Below are 20,393 nucleotides of genomic sequence, written 5' to 3' on the forward strand. Positions count from 1 at the left end.
TTACATGTAAAACTGATTGCGTAAGAATAAAAACATCATTTAGCAATCTGTTCTCAGTCATTATTAAAATAATTTATAAATTATACAATGAAATACCATTACTAAATGGACCTACATGATGTATGAAAGCATTTGTTGACATCTGTGTATGCAAGTGACAGAACCGACCTAGTGGCCATAGATTTGCGGTTTGTGTACAGAGTTACTGAATGTTGCCCTGACATGAATAAGCCTATAGTATAAATCATGCAAAACAAATTCATTTGTTTTATAAACAAGAAAAAGAGCTGTTTCTGAAAGCATGCAATTCCAACTGGGTCAATGCAAGTTGATGCATGCCACACGCTAACAAAGTCAGGTAAGCAATGCTATAAACCATGCCTGAGACCTAGGAACATGTATGCCGAAGTAGACAAAAACATGCATACCCAAAAAAGCAATATGTGATGGCAACATGTCATACCAAAGGACATAGCAACCACAAGATGATGGACTGACTGCTGAAACTTTTCAATAACAAAACCCCAGTCAAGAGATCTGTGTTCAATCCATCTTTCTTTTGCTTGCTCACTATGCCACTCCAGGTTGGACCCAGCCATATCCAAATCAGTCTAGACCATGCTCCTCATGGGAACAGTCCAGCCCGAATTGTCAGGCCAGGTCCTCCCTGGTCCGAAAGTAAGCATCGAGTGACCAGTTTCGGGATATCACCCCTCATCTACCGGGCTAGCTAGAATCCCGTTACACAATGAGCAAGGGACCAATGTCTGGGCATACTCTTGGCCACTTAGGGCAAACATAGAAACCACAACAAGATGATGGATGGAGAGCTAAAACTTTGTAACCGCTGACCCAAAGTCAAGAGATCTAGATTTGATCCATTATTCTTTTGCTCACTATGCCACCCCAGTATGAAACCAGCTATATGCAAATCAATCTTGACCCTGCTTCTCATGGGAACAGTCCAGCCCAAACTTCCAGTCCAGGTCCTCCCTGGATAGGAAACAAGCATTGTGAAACCGGTTTCGGGGTATCACCCCTCATCAGCCAGAGTAGCTAAAATCCAGTGGCACAGTGAGGAAGGGACCCACGTCTCGGCGTACCCTTGGCCACTCTAGGTGAACATAGCGACCAGTCCCAGGATGCTTCTTTCTGGTCCAGTGAAAACCTGGCTTGGCAGTCTGGGCAGGACTGTTCCCATGTGGAACAGGGTCAAGACTGTTTGCATATGGCTGGGTCCAAAATGGGGTGACGTGGCTAGAAAAATAGCAATGGTTTAAACCCAGATCTGTGAGTGTTTGAAAAGTTTCAGCTCTTTGTCCATCATCTTGTTGTGGTTGCTATGTTCGCCCTAAGTGGCCGAGAAATAATGTAAACAAAACCAATATGAATGAATAGCTAGCAGATTTTGGACAGGAATGATTTAAAGTGACTCTCAGCTCCTTATGAACAAATGCAACAGTGCGCCTAGATATAGAAATATTTATTGTGAAACTTTGTGTATTTAGACCTTGGAGTACTATTTATGGTTGTTGGTATATATTTATTAAATATAGGTATTTGCAGTAATGTTTAGTGAAAAGAATTCTCAGTTCCCAGATAATAGACAGAAAAATGTAGCATGTAGAGACTCTTGCACAAGGACCAAATGAATAAATGAGTAGGCTTTTAAAACATATTGACCAGAGTTTTATAGGTAGTAGGACGAGCTAATAGAAAAACAAAGGGAGAGAAATATGTTTGAAAATAAGAAGGATTTTACCAGCTTCACAAAAGCTAGCAATGCTAGTGTTGGTAGAAAATCCCAGAGGGAGGGGCAAAAACAGGCTGGAGAAGGAAGTGGGTGGATAAATAAAGAGAGAGATGCTCTTTTAGGAACAGTGAGCTAGTGTGGTAAAGTGCACAGAGGATGTGATCATTTTGAAAGTGATATATGCCTGAACTTTAGATGCCGGTGTGAAAGTTGAAATGTTCCTATAAAAAAGAATCAGTACTAATGATAATCTGCCTTGGGCTTCTAACATGAATGCATTTTAAAACAACACACAGATAATTGGTGATGAAAAAAGGAGGTTTTCATATTCAATGTCAGGCCATAACTAGACTTTTTTCCCTTTAATAAGTAAATGCTTTAGGAATTACTGAACGATGCACAAATATTTAAAGTGACTGCCTTAAGATTTTGTCCTACATGTAGAAGTGTGCTTCTTATTAAATTTACAATAATTCAACATATGTTTTGAAATACTGTGCAGTTCGTATTACATTATACACATTTAAAAGTGCATAAAACTCGGTTTGAATAGAGAGTGCAGTGCATGTAAATCTTGAATGCTTTAGAAAGCTTGTTAAAAAGTACAAGAACAGTGCACATTTCAAAAAGCCGACCTCAGTTTAGCCTCACATAACACACTTCATTGTGTGCTTCTTGCCTTACTGGTATGCTAAATGTTATCACTTTTATTGTATTTGCTGTAGAAAGCAAAAAACACCGGTAATAACACAATGCATTATTTTACAATATATATTTTTAATGAATGAATTTCCTGCTTTATAATCTTTTTCTTGCAGCTAATGTAATGCTTTACACAGATTATTTGTTTAGGTAAAATACATCTTGCTTTATTAGACGGTTAGGAAAGTGAAGTCACTGGAGACAGATAAAGGCAAGAGCTGGAGAATGTGCCGAGTACAGCCTGCCACTACCTGCTGGATGAGAGAACAATGTGTGAGCACTAAGAGAAATGCGCCTTTTGGAGAATTCTGAATTTTTCATTGCATGGAGACAAGAACAGGCCACCTGTTTTTGCAACATAAAATACTGTCTTAAAAGAGTGTTCCTGGTTTATGAGTGCAGAGATCAGGTGGGATGAGATCAGATGGGTTTGCAGAGCAGATGAGCGATAGACAGCAGAGGATTTGGGAGTCAGATCAGCTGAAATTCAGAGCAGATAGAGCATCAACTGAGGGCAGATGAGATTCAAATGAGGCGAGATTCAGAGCAGACACAGAGAGAGAGAATTGACTGAGGCCTTTTGACATTACCCAAGCTTTTTGCTTACCCAGCTAATTGGCTTTTGTCAAGGTTTATTTATTTTATGCTTAATTTTTCTGTATGGGAAATTCTGCGATTATTAATTATTGATGTTTAGCTCATCCCACTCTTGCCTTTACTTTTGAATTCTTCATGGGTTCCGACTGACATTATTTGTGCCCCCTGTCTTAGAATAGGCTATTCATTCCTTTATGGAACACCTGAATGCATTATTTTAAAAGTGATCTTTCCTAACCATGTTTTTCTATGATCAATTCTGTAATGTGATTAATATATAACAAATTAATAAGGACTCAGAATTCCTTAACTTAAATTAGAAAATAAAACCCTTTATCACAACTATAATTATTGACTGAAATTTGGAATTGCATTTAAAATTGCGTGTGATGATGTAGTAGCTCTTTTGATCGAAATACGATGGGAAAGATTCATCACCTAAGAGAGTAACTATTGGAATAAAAAACGGTCCTTATCCTTTGAGAGATAATAATTGAAAGGATTCGCCACATTTCTAAGTTGTTTTGAGATTTCCAGGCTCACACCAGCCAGCACTGTGCACTTTCACAATATTTGAGACCAATAGACAACATGAATTGGCAGATTTTGAATGGACTGAGATTTTTGGGTCAAAACAGATGGAAGGGCTCAAACATTATACCTCCTAGATGAAATAAGGGTTTGGGCTACCTTCTGGTGGTGTACTTGCTGTAACTTTGATTAGAGTTCCCTGAGAAAGTAGAGATGAAAAAACACAGGTTAGAGATAATTACATTAAGCTCATGATGTCCCGTTGATGCTATATTTTGCAGTGATAATTCACTACCTCCGTCCATGAACAGTCACTACTTGGCTATGTACATCAATTATGCAAGCTTGTTCTTGAATAATTATGCATATTGTTTTTTGTTAACAACCAGGGGACAATGGAACATGCAATTTGCAAAAGAAATTAGAACCATCACAGTAATTGAAAAAGGGAACTAGATGAAAGACCAATGAGCTCTGATGGAAATTCCAGGTAAGAAGTCACAAGGTTTTCTACTGTGATCAGGCGCAGTAGGAAAGATTTGTCCTTTTTATAATTTATGCTCAACCAAATAAAACACCAATGAATTGCTGCTAGTATAAACATGTTCTGCCTAGTTATTCATTAGTTCAAAATCCCATTTGAAAATGTGTGGATTAGGCAGATGGCAGTAGTATTATTACCATTGTTATCCAGCCAAGAAAACAGGGGCCATGTCTTCTGTCTCATACAGGTCTCAATCCCATATAATACATTACTAGGTTGATGCCATGTGATTGTCGTTTTTGTACATTTCAAAATAATAAAATTTCAGGGAATTTATTTAAGTGAAAACTATTTCAATGGAATAAAATAGCATGTTTTGTTAAACTTTACTTTGAAATCCACATTTCAATGAAATGTATTCCATTGAAAAATCTTTGAAAAATGGTATTGATATAGTGATATCAATGTCCTCTACTGCCCTGACACACACTACTTATTCTCTCCCTTACAGACAAGATGCGTAGTATCCCGATCAAGTTCAATGCCTGCATGACTGAACTCACCTATAGGATGAAGAATAGCTGAACACTGACAAGACCTAAATTGTGATTTTTGGGAAGAGCACATCACTGTGGGACTCCACCTGGTGGCCAATGGAGCTAGGACTGACACCCACCGCCCCTGCCAAGAACCGCAGGATCCTCAACAGCAAACTCAACATTACCACCTAAGTCAATGTCATCACCACCTCATACTTCTATACCCAGAAATGCTGATTTTTTTTTAAAATGGCTTCCAATTAACACCTGGAAACCCATCACACAAACCCTGGTCACAAGCAAGCTGGACTACGGGAACGCTGGTAAAAAAAAAACTCACAAGAAGTTGCAGACTATGCAGGACTCACTGGCCAGAATAACTCTCAAGCTTCCATGCCACACTCACATCACACCCTACAGGAAGGAGCTCCACTGGCTTCTCATTCATGAATGAGCATAATTCAAAGCTCCTCAAACACACTTACAAGGCACTAAATAACACTGGCCAGGCATACCTCAGCAATTGTATCTGCTTTTACAAACCTTCCAGGCACCTTCATTCATCCAGACTCCTACTTGCACAAATCCCACGCATCCTAAAACCAGATCCAGTGGTAGAGCATTGTCCTACATTTCTTCTAGAGTGCGGAATGACCTAGAGCTACACAAAAAGCGTCCTTCTCACTTCTTGAATTTCACTAGAAGCTGAAGCCCTGGCATTTGACCAGTTTCACTAGACCCTAGGTGTGATTAGACTCATGCCTGCTCAGTGCAAGGATGATCTCCTAGGAAATAGCGTGCTCTACAAATCTGCAATACATGACATAACTGTTAGACCTGATACTCTTCAGGTAGTGTTTCCCTCAACTTTTGGATTTTTTCTTCTGGGTTTTGTTGATTCTCTTGTAGTGACCTTAGGGTTTTGGATGCTTTCCCACTGTCAATGCAGTATGAAAGTGCACGCTCCCTTCCTACACACGTTAGGAAGTGGGGCTTTCCTAATGTTTGTAAAACATTTCACCAGCCTGCCTTTGCTGGTCAGGGGGTGCGCACTTGCACCTATGGTGATTTTAACCAGATGTCCAGCCTACAATTGCAGGCCAGTGTATATGCACTTGCACCTATGGTGGTTTTAAACATGTAAACGCTATAATGTGAACCTAGAGGATCTCTAGGGTCATCCCTTTGTTGGGCACACTGTGAGATTATCTTTCTAGAAAGAAAAGATTTCCATTCTGTTGGTTTGTTATTTGTCAACAAAAGCTTTTTTAATTGGTTATTTTCATGTTTAGTTATTTTTTCTTCATCTTTTCACCACTTGACATATTCGAAATACAGGCAATGTCATTCAACAATATGATATCCAATGCATTTCGGGCATTATGAGGTCATGCCCTTCATCAGGGAAATGGACACTGTGAAAACGAAAATGAGGTAACATTTACTACATTCAAAAAACATAAGCGAGTTACATCTCCATTATAAAGGTGCAACGCAAAATAGTGCAGACAAGTCAAACATGCAGTGTAATCACGTGAAGTTGGTGTACGGGCAAGGGGTTTTATATGCGTGCAGGGGTAAAAAAACACGGTTACTTACATGCCTTTCTTCATGTAAGTGTCGAATCTAAAAGAATAGGGAGGGTGCTTGTTAGGTTATGGCCTGAAGATAAAACAATTGCGGAGCGTGTTCTCGCGAGTCAGAGAGACCGCGTCTTTCTCATCAAAACTAACCTGGTGCAAGGGTACATCCAGTTTACTGTTCGTTGTTCGTCTCGCCGTAGCGGTTCAACATAGCGACGGCTGCCAATGGGTCAGTCCGCGCTTTCCTTATTTTGAAAAACAAGGCGGTCATGTGGGGTATCACGTGTTACTGGCCAGTGAAAAAAGACTATCGCGTATAGCTCTCAGGTCGGGCACTTGTGTGTCCAATTTTGTGCCAATCGAGTTTGGCATTCACCGGGGAAAAAACGTAGCCGTGATGTTTATAATGCATAGTCAAAAAGAATAATAAAACTGTTGAAAAATATAAAGAATAAAAAACTATCGAATAAACGTTCATAGGAGCCCCGAACTTATGGAGTCCTGGTTCCAAGGTCAACATATTAAGTGTTTGTGCTAAAGGGGATGGCTGGGATTGGTGATATCGAAAGGGATATGTGTGTACATGTGTCAGATGTAATGGAACTTACAACAGTATACACAAGCAGCAATCTGCAGAGCAAAAGTTTTAAAGATAACACGCAAATTCGATTCGTTCATTAAGGCCCATTGGTTTCTGGGTAAACAATTTATAAATCCAGTAATTCTCTCTTCTGAGTAGAAATTTTGTATTGTCTCTGCCTTCTATTTTTTGGACAATCTCAAGAATGGTGTATTTGATTTGGGAAGCATTGTGTTGCGCTTCTACAAAATGTGCTGATAGCGCTGATTTGGTGTTCTTCAAACGGATGTTAGATTTGTGCTCAATTAAGCGTGTCTTGATCCGTCGCTCCGTTTTGCCCGCGTACATTTTCCCACATGGGCATCTAATTCCATATATCAGGTTAGACGATTCACAGGTACCATTTACTTTCAATTTGATGGGGTAACCCTGTGTGGGATGACATATTTCGTTGCCTCTGATAATGCTGTTACAACTACCACAATTATAACAAGGTTTAGTTCCAGAGTATGTGGTGATGTTCGGAAGTTTATTCCGGAGGATTTCCCCCAAATTCTTAGCTCTAGTAAATGCAAAGATAGGTGTGGAGCTGAAAGATTGTTTAAAGTCCGGTTCCATGTTCAGGATCGACCAGTGTTTCAGTATGGATTGTTTGTATTTTTTACTAGCGGTCGAATATTTAGAGACAGCTACAATCCGTGTTTGCTCAGATTTTTCTTTCGAAGTTAGAAGTTTGGATCTGTCCATATTCTCAATTCTGTTTCTACTTTCTTCCACTAGAGTTGGTGGGTATCCTCTCGAGGTGAATTTTTTGGTCATTTGTTCAAGTCTGATTTTCAGTGTTTGTTCGTCCGAACTGATTCGTTTGACCCTGGCCATTTGTGAGAATGGTAAGTTCTTGATTAGGTTTGGCTCATGGAAACTTGTGTATAGGAGCATGTTATTTCTATCAGTTGGTTTTGTGTATAGATCTGTTTTGAATCCTTCCGGGGAAATTGTGATATTGACATCTAGAAAATTAACCTCAGTGTCTGATATGTCCCATGTTAATTGAATCCTTTCATCGATGTCATTGAATGCCTTCAATTGAGTGTTTAGAGCTTCCTTGGTGTTGGTCCAAATGAGAAAGAGGTCATCTATGTACCTTACTATCATTTTGAGATTATCTGTCCATTCTGGTTTAGACAAAATATGTTGTTGTTCATACCATTGCATGAATATATTTGCATATACGGGTGCCGCCGAATTGCCCATTGCCATGCCCGTTAACTGCTGGTACCACGTTTGATCAACTTTGAAGTAGCTATGGTAGAGAATGAATTGCATCAATTCCATGAGAAATGTTTGAAGATCTATGTCAAGATCAGAGTTCAAGAGGGCATTCTCCAAGGCCTCTATGCCCATATCATGAGGTATACTCGTATACAAGCTGCGTACATCAGCTGTACATAAGATTAGTTTGTCCGTTTCATTCACTGGTATTCTTTGCAGTTTGTGTAAAAATTGCGTAGTGTCCTTGATATACGTTTGCATGGATTGTACTGATTTTTGCAGGTATTTATCAATGAGTTGGCCAATGGGTTCATGGAGGCTACCTATAGTAGATACTATTGGTCGCATCGGAGGATCATAGGTGTTTTTGTGAATTTTGGGAACCATCCTTAATGTTGGACTTTTAGGGTTCAATGTTGTTAAGAACTGTTTTGTTCTGTCCGTGATTATGCCTTTTCTGTAAGCTTCATCAATGATGTTTTTGAGTGTTATTGAATATTCCAACGTCGGGTTTTGATTCAGACTTATGTAAGTTTGGGTGTCTGAAATATGTTCCATAACTTTTGAATTGTACATCTCAGTGTTCATAATAACGATGGCTCCCCCTTTATCAGCTTTGGTGAAAATTATGCTGTCGTCGTTAGCCATTCTGTGTAGTGTATCCAAGTCTTTCTGTGTTATATTTCTTTGTTTGGGTTTAGTGTGTTTCAACTTCTGTAGGTCTTATCGTACTAGATTTTCAAATAAATCTAATGTTTTATGGCTCATAGGAGCTTGAAAAGAGCTTTGAGGTCGTAAGCCTAATAGTTGGTCTTGTTCAGTATGTGGTCGTTCAGGTACTACATTGTCGAAAAAGTGTCTCAACCTGAGTTTCCTCATGAATTTGAATAAGCTCACCTCTAATTCCAGGTTATCTGTGCTGGTGGTGGGAACAAAGGACATCCCCCTTTGTAGTATTTGTAACTCGTGTGGATTGAAATTTTTACCACTGATGTTAATCACTAGTTGCTCTGAGGTTGATTCTTTTTCTTCGTTTTCTCTTTCTCCTTGATGTTGGCCGATGTGCTTCGTGTTGTCGGTGGGTCTCTTTCTTTGTCCCTTTCTGATACTTCTCCTGGGTCTCCTTTTTGGGCTTGGCCCTGTTCTAAAAAAGGATTCGGTTCACTGGGCTTGCTTGTGGTGGGTTCTTCCATGGTCGTTTTCTCTTGGGTGGTTCGACTTGGTGGTGGTCTACGAGATTTTTGAGTGGTGTCACTCTCCGTCGATGATGTATCTGTATTCGAGTTATACGGCTTGTTTCTTCGTTTCTGTGCATAGATGTCTGCCCATGTGTAAACTTCCCCTAGGCGGTAGTCCAAAGTATCCCTTTTGAATTTACGAATTTTTCTTTCGTTAATCTCTTTTGTGTGGCGGTCTATTTGACTTTTGATGTCCTCTAAAGTCGTCTTTAATTCGTCTTCCGACATCATTTTAGAGAGTTCTGTTGAGGTCTCTTCAATCTCAGTGCTCAGTTCCTCCAAGATTGTGGACAGTTCTTGTATGATCAGGAGGATCAGGTCCAGGGAGCATTTGTTTAAAATTTCATACCAGCGTTCCTGGAATTTTTTAGAATGTTTGCATAAGGATGGTTTTAAAGCAATTCTTAGGCCTCGTGCTATGCGTGAATTTCGATGATATTTTATGAGAGTACTGGCGTGTAGTTGTTGGTTGGTTCTCCGTTTGGAGAGATATAGCAGTTGTTTAATGTTTTGCTCTTTAGATCGGCTCGTGGTTTCCTGTGTGAGTTCATCCCTGATTAATGAATAGATTTCATCTGCATCTTTGATTTCAAATGCGAAGGTGGAGGCGCGGGCCTCTGTACTTTTTGAGATATCCTCGTAGTTGCTCATTATTGTGTTTTTGTAATATTTGAAATTGCGTGCTATCCTTTCCCGTGGACGCTCAATGGATGAACTACAATTAAGGATTGGGCGGATGCACAGCTTTTTTTAAATGTGATAAAAGTTCCTTTTAAATTGCACGGTTACTGGTTAGTTTTTGTAGGTGCTCCACAAGGTGGCGCCAGGAGTCCAATGGCGTCGAATGAGTAAACGCTATAATGTGAACCTAGAGGATCTCTAGGGTCATCCCTTTGTTGGGCACACTGTGAGATTATCTTTCTAGAAAGAAAAGATTTCCATTCTGTTGGTTTGTTATTTGTCAACAAAAGCTTTTTTAATTGGTTATTTTCATGTTTAGTTATTTTTTCTTCATCTTTTCACCACTTGACATATTCGAAATACAGGCAATGTCATTCAACAATATGATATCCAATGCATTTCGGGCATTATGAGGTCATGCCCTTCATCAGGGAAATGGACACTGTGAAAACGAAAATGAGGTAACATTTACTACATTCAAAAAACATAAGCGAGTTACATCTCCATTATAAAGGTGCAACGCAAAATAGTGCAGACAAGTCAAACATGCAGTGTAATCACGTGAAGTTGGTGTACGGGCAAGGGGTTTTATATGCGTGCAGGGGTAAAAAAACACGGTTACTTACATGCCTTTCTTCATGTAAGTGTCGAATCTAAAAGAATAGGGAGGGTGCTTGTTAGGTTATGGCCTGAAGATAAAACAATTGCGGAGCGTGTTCTCGCGAGTCAGAGAGACCGCGTCTTTCTCATCAAAACTAACCTGGTGCAAGGGTACATCCAGTTTACTGTTCGTTGTTCGTCTCGCCGTAGCGGTTCAACATAGCGACGGCTGCCAATGGGTCAGTCCGCGCTTTCCTTATTTTGAAAAACAAGGCGGTCATGTGGGGTATCACGTGTTACTGGCCAGTGAAAAAAGACTATCGCGTATAGCTCTCAGGTCGGGCACTTGTGTGTCCAATTTTGTGCCAATCGAGTTTGGCATTTACCGGGGAAAAAACGTAGCCGTGATGTTTATAATGCATAGTCAAAAAGAATAATAAAACTGTTGAAAAATATAAAGAATAAAAAACTATCGAATAAACGTTCATAGGAGCCCCGAACTTATGGAGTCCTGGTTCCAAGGTCAACATATTAAGTGTTTGTGCTAAAGGGGATGGCTGGGATTGGTGATATCGAAAGGGATATGTGTGTACATGTGTCAGATGTAATGGAACTTACAACAGTATACACAAGCAGCAATCTGCAGAGCAAAAGTTTTAAAGATAACACGCAAATTCGATTCGTTCATTAAGGCCCATTGGTTTCTGGGTAAACAATTTATAAATCCAGTAATTCTCTCTTCTGAGTAGAAATTTTGTATTGTCTCTGCCTTCTATTTTTTGGACAATCTCAAGAATGGTGTATTTGATTTGGGAAGCATTGTGTTGCGCTTCTACAAAATGTGCTGATAGCGCTGATTTGGTGTTCTTCAAACGGATGTTAGATTTGTGCTCAATTAAGCGTGTCTTGATCCGTCGCTCCGTTTTGCCCACGTACATTTTCCCACATGGGCATCTAATTCCATATATCAGGTTAGACGATTCACAGGTACCATTTACTTTCAATTTGATGGGGTAACCCTGTGTGGGATGACATATTTCGTTGCCTCTGATAATGCTGTTACAACTACCACAATTATAACAAGGTTTAGTTCCAGAGTATGTGGTGATGTTCGGAAGTTTATTCCGGAGGATTTCCCCCAAATTCTTAGCTCTAGTAAATGCAAAGATAGGTGTGGAGCTGAAAGATTGTTTAAAGTCCGGTTCCATGTTCAGGATCGACCAGTGTTTCAGTATGGATTGTTTGTATTTTTTACTAGCGGTCGAATATTTAGAGACAGCTACAATCCGTGTTTGCTCAGATTTTTCTTTCGAAGTTAGAAGTTTGGATCTGTCCATATTCTCAATTCTGTTTCTACTTTCTTCCACTAGAGTTGGTGGGTATCCTCTCGAGGTGAATTTTTTGGTCATTTGTTCAAGTCTGATTTTCAGTGTTTGTTCGTCCGAACTGATTCGTTTGACCCTGGCCATTTGTGAGAATGGTAAGTTCTTGATTAGGTTTGGCTCATGGAAACTTGTGTATAGGAGCATGTTATTTCTATCAGTTGGTTTTGTGTATAGATCTGTTTTGAATCCTTCCGGGGAAATTGTGATATTGACATCTAGAAAATTAACCTCAGTGTCTGATATGTCCCATGTTAATTGAATCCTTTCATCGATGTCATTGAATGCCTTCAATTGAGTGTTTAGAGCTTCCTTGGTGTTGGTCCAAATGAGAAAGAGGTCATCTATGTACCTTACTATCATTTTGAGATTATCTGTCCATTCTGGTTTAGACAAAATATGTTGTTGTTCATACCATTGCATGAATATATTTGCATATACGGGTGCCGCCGAATTGCCCATTGCCATGCCCGTTAACTGCTGGTACCACGTTTGATCAACTTTGAAGTAGCTATGGTAGAGAATGAATTGCATCAATTCCATGAGAAATGTTTGAAGATCTATGTCAAGATCAGAGTTCAAGAGGGCATTCTCCAAGGCCTCTATGCCCATATCATGAGGTATACTCGTATACAAGCTGCGTACATCAGCTGTACATAAGATTAGTTTGTCCGTTTCATTCACTGGTATTCTTTGCAGTTTGTGTAAAAATTGCGTAGTGTCCTTGATATACGTTTGCATGGATTGTACTGATTTTTGCAGGTATTTATCAATGAGTTGGCCAATGGGTTCATGGAGGCTACCTATAGTAGATACTATTGGTCGCATCGGAGGATCATAGGTGTTTTTGTGAATTTTGGGAACCATCCTTAATGTTGGACTTTTAGGGTTCAATGTTGTTAAGAACTGTTTTGTTCTGTCCGTGATTATGCCTTTTCTGTAAGCTTCATCAATGATGTTTTTGAGTGTTATTGAATATTCCAACGTCGGGTTTTGATTCAGACTTATGTAAGTTTGGGTGTCTGAAATATGTTCCATAACTTTTGAATTGTACATCTCAGTGTTCATAATAACGATGGCTCCCCCTTTATCAGCTTTGGTGAAAATTATGCTGTCGTCGTTAGCCATTCTGTGTAGTGTATCCAAGTCTTTCTGTGTTATATTTCTTTGTTTGGGTTTAGTGTGTTTCAACTTCTGTAGGTCTTGTCGTACTAGATTTTCAAATAAATCTAATGTTTTATGGCTCATAGGAGCTTGAAAAGAGCTTTGAGGTCGTAAGCCTAATAGTTGGTCTTGTTCAGTATGTGGTCGTTCAGGTACTACATTGTCGAAAAAGTGTCTCAACCTGAGTTTCCTCATGAATTTGAATAAGCTCACCTCTAATTCCAGGTTATCTGTGCTGGTGGTGGGAACAAAGGACATCCCCCTTTGTAGTATTTGTAACTCGTGTGGATTGAAATTTTTACCACTGATGTTAATCACTAGTTGCTCTGAGGTTGATTCTTTTTCTTCGTTTTCTCTTTCTCCTTGATGTTGGCCGATGTGCTTCGTGTTGTCGGTGGGTCTCTTTCTTTGTCCCTTTCTGATACTTCTCCTGGGTCTCCTTTTTGGGCTTGGCCCTGTTCTAAAAAAGGATTCGGTTCACTGGGCTTGCTTGTGGTGGGTTCTTCCATGGTCGTTTTCTCTTGGGTGGTTCGACTTGGTGGTGGTCTACGAGATTACGACCTCAAAGCTCTTTTCAAGCTCCTATGAGCCATAAAACATTAGATTTATTTGAAAATCTAGTACGACAAGACCTACAGAAGTTGAAACACACTAAACCCAAACAAAGAAATATAACACAGAAAGACTTGGATACACTACACAGAATGGCTAACGACGACAGCATAATTTTCACCAAAGCTGATAAAGGGGGAGCCATCGTTATTATGAACACTGAGATGTACAATTCAAAAGTTATGGAACATATTTCAGACACCCAAACTTACATAAGTCTGAATCAAAACCCGACGTTGGAATATTCAATAACACTCAAAAACATCATTGATGAAGCTTACAGAAAAGGCATAATCACGGACAGAACAAAACAGTTCTTAACAACATTGAACCCTAAAAGTCCAACATTAAGGATGGTTCCCAAAATTCACAAAAACACCTATGATCCTCCGATGCGACCAATAGTATCTACTATAGGTAGCCTCCATGAACCCATTGGCCAACTCATTGATAAATACCTGCAAAAATCAGTACAATCCATGCAAACGTATATCAAGGACACTACGCAATTTTTACACAAACTGCAAAGAATACCAGTGAATGAAACGGACAAACTAATCTTATGTACAGCTGATGTACGCAGCTTGTATACGAGTATACCTCATGATATGGGCATAGAGGCCTTGGAGAATGCCCTCTTGAACTCTGATCTTGACATAGATCTTCAAACATTTCTCATGGAATTGATGCAATTCATTCTCTACCATAGCTACTTCAAAGTTGATCAAACGTGGTACCAGCAGTTAACGGGCATGGCAATGGGCAATTCGGCGGCACCCGTATATGCAAATATATTCATGCAATGGTATGAACAACAACATATTTTGTCTAAACCAGAATGGACAGATAATCTCAAAATGATAGTAAGGTACATAGATGACCTCTTTCTCATTTGGACCAACACCAAGGAAGCTCTAAACACTCAATTGAAGGCATTCAATGACATCGATGAAAGGATTCAATTAACATGGGACATATCAGACACTGAGGTTAATTTTCTAGATGTCAATATCACAATTTCCCCGGAAGGATTCAAAACAGATCTATACACAAAACCAACTGATAGAAATAACATGCTCCTATACACAAGTTTCCATGAGCCAAACCTAATCAAGAACTTACCATTCTCACAAATGGCCAGGGTCAAACGAATCAGTTCGGACGAACAAACACTGAAAATCAGACTTGAACAAATGACCAAAAAATTCACCTCGAGAGGATACCCACCAACTCTAGTGGAAGAAAGTAGAAACAGAATTGAGAATATGGACAGATCCAAACTTCTAACTTCGAAAGAAAAATCTGAGCAAACACGGATTGTAGCTGTCTCTAAATATTCGACCGCTAGTAAAAAATACAAACAATCCATACTGAAACACTGGTCGATCCTGAACATGGAACCGGACTTTAAACAATCTTTCAGCTCCACACCTATCTTTGCATTTACTAGAGCTAAGAATTTGGGGGAAATCCTCCGGAATAAACTTCCGAACATCACCACATACTCTGGAACTAAACCTTGTTATAATTGTGGTAGTTGTAACAGCATTATCAGAGGCAACGAAATATGTCATCCCACACAGGGTTACCCCATCAAATTGAAAGTAAATGGTACCTGTGAATCGTCTAACCTGATATATGGAATTAGATGCCCATGTGGGAAAATGTACGTGGGCAAAACGGAGCGACGGATCAAGACACGCTTAATTGAGCACAAATCTAACATCCGTTTGAAGAACACCAAATCAGCGCTATCAGCACATTTTGTAGAAGCGCAACACAATGCTTCCCAAATCAAATACACCATTCTTGAGATTGTCCAAAAAATAGAAGGCAGAGACAATACAAAATTTCTACTCAGAAGAGAGAATTACTGGATTTATAAATTGTTTACCCAGAAACCAATGGGCCTTAATGAACGAATCGAATTTGCGTGTTATCTTTAAAACTTTTGCTCTGCAGATTGCTGCTTGTGTATACTGTTGTAAGTTCCATTACATCTGACACATGTACACACATATCCCTTTCGATATCACCAATCCCAGCCATCCCCTTTAGCACAAACACTTAATATGTTGACCTTGGAACCAGGACTCCATAAGTTCGGGGCTCCTATGAACGTTTATTCGATAGTTTTTTATTCTTTATATTTTTCAACAGTTTTATTATTCTTTTTGACTATGCATTATAAACATCACGGCTACGTTTTTTCCCCGGTGAATGCCAAACTCGATTGGCACAAAATTGGACACACAAGTGCCCGACCTGAGAGCTATACGCGATAGTCTTTTTTCACTGGCCAGTAACACGTGATACCCCACATGACCGCCTTGTTTTTCAAAATAAGGAAAGCGCGGACTGACCCATTGGCAGCCGTCGCTATGTTGAACCGCTACGGCGAGACGAACAACGAACAGTAAACTGGATGTACCCTTGCACCAGGTTAGTTTTGATGAGAAAGACGCGGTCTCTCTGACTCGCGAGAACACGCTCCGCAATTGTTTTATCTTCAGGCCATAACCTAACAAGCACCCTCCCTATTCTTTTAGATTCGACACTTACATGAAGAAAGGCATGTAAGTAACCGTGTTTTTTTACCCCTGCACGCATATAAAACCCCTTGCCCGTACACCAACTTCACGTGATTACACTGCATGTTTGACTTGTCTGCACTATTTTGCGTTGCACCTTTATAATGGAGATGTAACTCGCTTATGTTTTTTGAATGTAGTAAATGTTACCTCATTTTCGTTTTCACAGTGTCCATTTCCCTGATGAAGGGCATGACCTCATAATGCCCGAAATGCATTGGATATCATATTGTTGAATGACATTGCCTGTATTTCGAATATGTCAAGTGGTGAAAAGATGAAGAAAAAATAACTAAACATGAAAATAACCAATTAAAAAAGCTTTTGTTGACAAATAACAAACCAACAGAATGGAAATCTTTTCTTTCTAGAAAGATAATCTCACAGTGTGCCCAACAAAGGGATGACCCTAGAGATCCTCTAGGTTCACATTATAGCGTTTACTCATTCGACGCCATTGGACTCCTGGCGCCACCTTGTGGAGCACCTACAAAAACTAACCAGTAACCGTGCAATTTAAAAGGAACTTTTATCACATTTAAAAAAAGCTGTGCATCCGCCCAATCCTTAATTGTGGTTTTAAACATGTGTCAGGCCTGCCATTGCAGGTCGGTGTCTGCGCACTGACACCTGTGGTGGTGTAAACCATGTCACAAGGCTGCTGTTGCAGGCCGGTGTGTGCGCTTGCACCTATTATGTTTTTAAACATGTGTCCAGCCCACCGTTGAAGGTCAGTCTGCGCACTTGCACCAATGATGTGCTTAAACATGTTTCCAGTCTGCTATTGCAGGTCGGTGTACGAACTTGCACGTATTGTGTTTCTAAACATGTGTCCAGCCTGCCATTGAAGGTCTGTATGTGCGCAATTGTGCTTATGCTCTGGATGGCCTTTCTAAATCACTAGCCATCCTAAGAGGACCTTTCACTATCACTAGAGCATCCATAGGGCACATCTTAAGGGGTGAAGAGAGTGGTAGGTGAATGGCTGGGCAAGTACATGTGTGTTCCCTGACCAGGTAGTGAGGAATACCCATGGGTGCTTTCACTACCTATGAGAGTTGCTCTTCCCATAGGCTAACATGGGGAAATGCTTAAAATTACTTCAAGCAGCATTAGTGTATTGCAGTGAAACAAACGTATTATATTTCCTATCATTTGAATTCACAATCACAAACCCTTTCCTGTGGTAAAAGTGGTGTTGTCAGCACTAGCTTAGAAATGTCACCTCTAGAAAGTGGGAATTCTCACTCTAAAACTCTTTCTGTGCCTTTTAGCTTGCCTCCAGTTCACACAGGAGGTGGGGGAAGCATATCTGAGCATACAGCTATAAAACATTGTGCATGCGACTAGGAAGACAGACCTCTGTCATTCGTGGGCCTGGCTGGGTAGATTGGAGGAAGAGGTTTTGACACTTTACCTCAGGGAGCCAGATAAAGATTAATATCTGCATTCCATGGCCCCATGGCAGAAAGGACTGGAATTTAAGGGAGACATCTATAGTTGAAAGGGAGACCCACTGAACCACCCCCAATTCAACTGCAGACTACAGTATAACTACTGTTGCCATAGTTCAGCAGGGAAGAAATACACTTGTGGGGACGTTATAGCGGAGAAGCTGGAGCTGCATGGTGCACACGAGAAATCTGCACAATATTGCCATTGAAAGGGACTGTGAGCCCTTCCTGAATGGTGGCTAGCCCTTGCTGACTACCTGCTGCTGTGTGGCACCCTGAAGTGTGCTCTCCAATGACTTGTTGGCTTGCCCCCTGTACTTTTAGAGGTCAAAGATCTCCTACAAGGGACCCATACCATCTACTTGTCACACCTGGAGAGCGGTGTCTTCTTAGGTGCCCACATCATCTGCTGGATCTCAAATGGTGGCTCGGCGTGAGCGTGGAAATAATAACTGTGCCCAGAGACCGGATTGCCTTGTGCAGAGCCCCAGAAGTCTTGCCCACATCTAAGGCATGTGGCCCCTGAATCATGGAGCCTCAACATGCATAAGCAGATTCACCAGTTGCGAGATCCAGCGTGGTCACTTTGTTGATCATGATGCATCTCTCTAGTGCGACACGCTGACTGAATGCTCATTGTGTGCATTGTCCAATTAAGAGGTTGCAACCCTTGGAGGTGGGGCCGTGACCATAGTAGTGCCTCATTCTATCCCATATGGCATTACTATACTCGCTCCTGTCCCTCAGGCTGAGTGGTCGCTCCCCAGTGTCCCCTCGTGACACTCGGTATCGTTGTGCTGCTTTTGCCCTTGAAATCTGCCTAATTCCATTTGCCTGCTGTGTGCCTGCTTGCCGAGTTGTTCTTTTTGCAATTTAATTAATTATATGTGCCGCTTTCACTGTTTGTGCGCGTTTTGACTAGCGCGACGCTGTGCTCCCCCCTCCGCCTCCATTTTGTTGTTGTTGTGATCCCTGGAGCCCGCCCCGCCTCCCAGCTGAGCCGCCCTCCCACTGACCAGATCAGCGCTACAGAACCTGAGAGCGCCGTGACTCGCTCCTGTCCCTCAGGCTGAGTGGTCGCTCCCCAGTGTCCCCTCGTGACACTCGGTATCGTTGTGCTGCTTTTGCCCTTGAAATCTGCCTAATTCCATTTGCCTGCTGTGTGCCTGCTTGCCGAGTTGTTCTTTTTGCAATTTAATTAATTATATGTGCCGCTTTCACTGTTTGTGCGCGTTTTGACTAGCGCGACGCTGTGCTCCCCCCTCCGCCTCCATTTTGTTGTTGTTGTGATCCCTGGAGCCCGCCCCGCCTCCCAGCTGAGCCGCCCTCCCACTGACCAGATCAGCGCTACAGAACCTGAGAGCGCCGTGACTCGCTCCTGTCCCTCAGGCTGAGTGGTCGCTCCCCAGTGTCCCCTCGTGACACTCGGTATCGTTGTGCTGCTTTTGCCCTTGAAATCTGCCTAATTCCATTTGCCTGCTGTGTGCCTGCTTGCCGAGTTGTTCTTTTTGCAATTTAATTAATTATATGTGCCGCTTTCACTGTTTGTGCGCGTTTTGACTAGCGCGACGCTGTGCTCCCCCCTCCGCCTCCATTTTGTTGTTGTTGTGATCCCTGGAGCCCGCCCCGCCTCCCAGCTGAGCCGCCCTCCCACTGACCAGATCAGCGCTACAGAACCTGAGAGCGCCGTGACTCGCTCCTGTCCCTCAGGCTGAGTGGTCGCTCCCCAGTGTCCCCTCGTGACACTCGGTATCGTTGTGCTGCTTTTGCCCTTGAAATCTGCCTAATTCCATTTGCCTGCTGTGTGCCTGCTTGCCGAGTTGTTCTTTTTGCAATTTAATTAATTATATGTGCCGCTTTCACTGTTTGTGCGCGTTTTGACTAGCGCGACGCTGTGCTCCCCCCTCCGCCTCCATTTTGTTGTTGTTGTGATCCCTGGAGCCCGCCCCGCCTCCCAGCTGAGCCGCCCTCGCCCCTCCCCCTCCACTCTCCACATATGACAGTAGTTCCCGCGCGCAGCGTTCACGCGCAGCGTTCACGCGCAGCGTCCGCGCCCAACCCGCGCCGAAGGTGCGCCAAAGGTAAGCCCGTCTACGCCCGTCCGCGCCTGGACCGCGCCCAGCGCCAGACCCCCTGCCCCTCAAGCTGCCCAGCCCTCCCGCATTACCTACGATGCCGCCTCCCTCCTAGCCCTTAACCCCGGTCGCGCCCCCAACTGCGTCAACGCCGCCCCTGGACACACCCATGGGCCTTTCTCTTGCTACTCCTGCAAATTCATCGGCACCAACAACATCTCCGCTACGACCACAACACAGACTCCCGACCCCAACCACCTACAGTGCATCCTTCTCAACACCCGATCGGTCCACAGGCACGCCATTGACCTATGGAATCTACTAGACACCATCTCTCCAGACGTCGCCTTCCTAACGGAAACATGGATGAATGCTTCCTCCGCACCGGACATCACCATTGCCATCCCTGGAGACTATAAGATCACTCGCAAAGACCGTACCAGCCACACAGGAGGAGGAATCGCTATTGTCCATAAGAAATCAATCCGCATCTCAACCAGCTCTGACGCCAACCTCGCCAACTCCGAACACCTTCACTTCCAGATCCACATTGAC

At 41.9% G+C, this 20,393-nt stretch overlaps 1 protein-coding gene and 3 long non-coding RNA genes across 5 annotated transcripts in view; 1 reads left to right on the forward strand and 3 right to left on the reverse strand.

The window, feature by feature from the left end:
• GRM8 (glutamate metabotropic receptor 8) overlaps positions 1–20,393 on the reverse strand; it is a 1,898,542-nt gene that overhangs the window by 1,325,664 nt on the left and 552,485 nt on the right. The window lies entirely within an intron of this gene.
• LOC144821956 (uncharacterized) lies at positions 5,860–6,411 on the reverse strand. The gene is made up of 3 exons (XR_013608500.1): positions 6,340–6,411; positions 6,206–6,232; positions 5,860–6,021 (listed from the first exon to the last, which is right to left on the reverse strand). It is a non-coding gene; the product is annotated as an uncharacterized LOC144821956 (long non-coding RNA).
• Positions 10,241–10,792, reverse strand: LOC144821962 (uncharacterized). Its single transcript, XR_013608501.1, has 3 exons — positions 10,721–10,792; positions 10,587–10,613; positions 10,241–10,402 (listed from the first exon to the last, which is right to left on the reverse strand). It is a non-coding gene; the product is annotated as an uncharacterized LOC144821962 (long non-coding RNA).
• Positions 16,089–16,640, forward strand: LOC144821968 (uncharacterized). Its single transcript, XR_013608506.1, has 3 exons — positions 16,089–16,160; positions 16,268–16,294; positions 16,479–16,640. It is a non-coding gene; the product is annotated as an uncharacterized LOC144821968 (long non-coding RNA).

This window comes from Lissotriton helveticus, chromosome 1_1 (genome assembly GCF_964261635.1).
Source record: "Lissotriton helveticus chromosome 1_1, aLisHel1.1, whole genome shotgun sequence".
Lineage (NCBI taxonomy): Eukaryota > Metazoa > Chordata > Amphibia > Caudata > Salamandridae > Lissotriton > Lissotriton helveticus.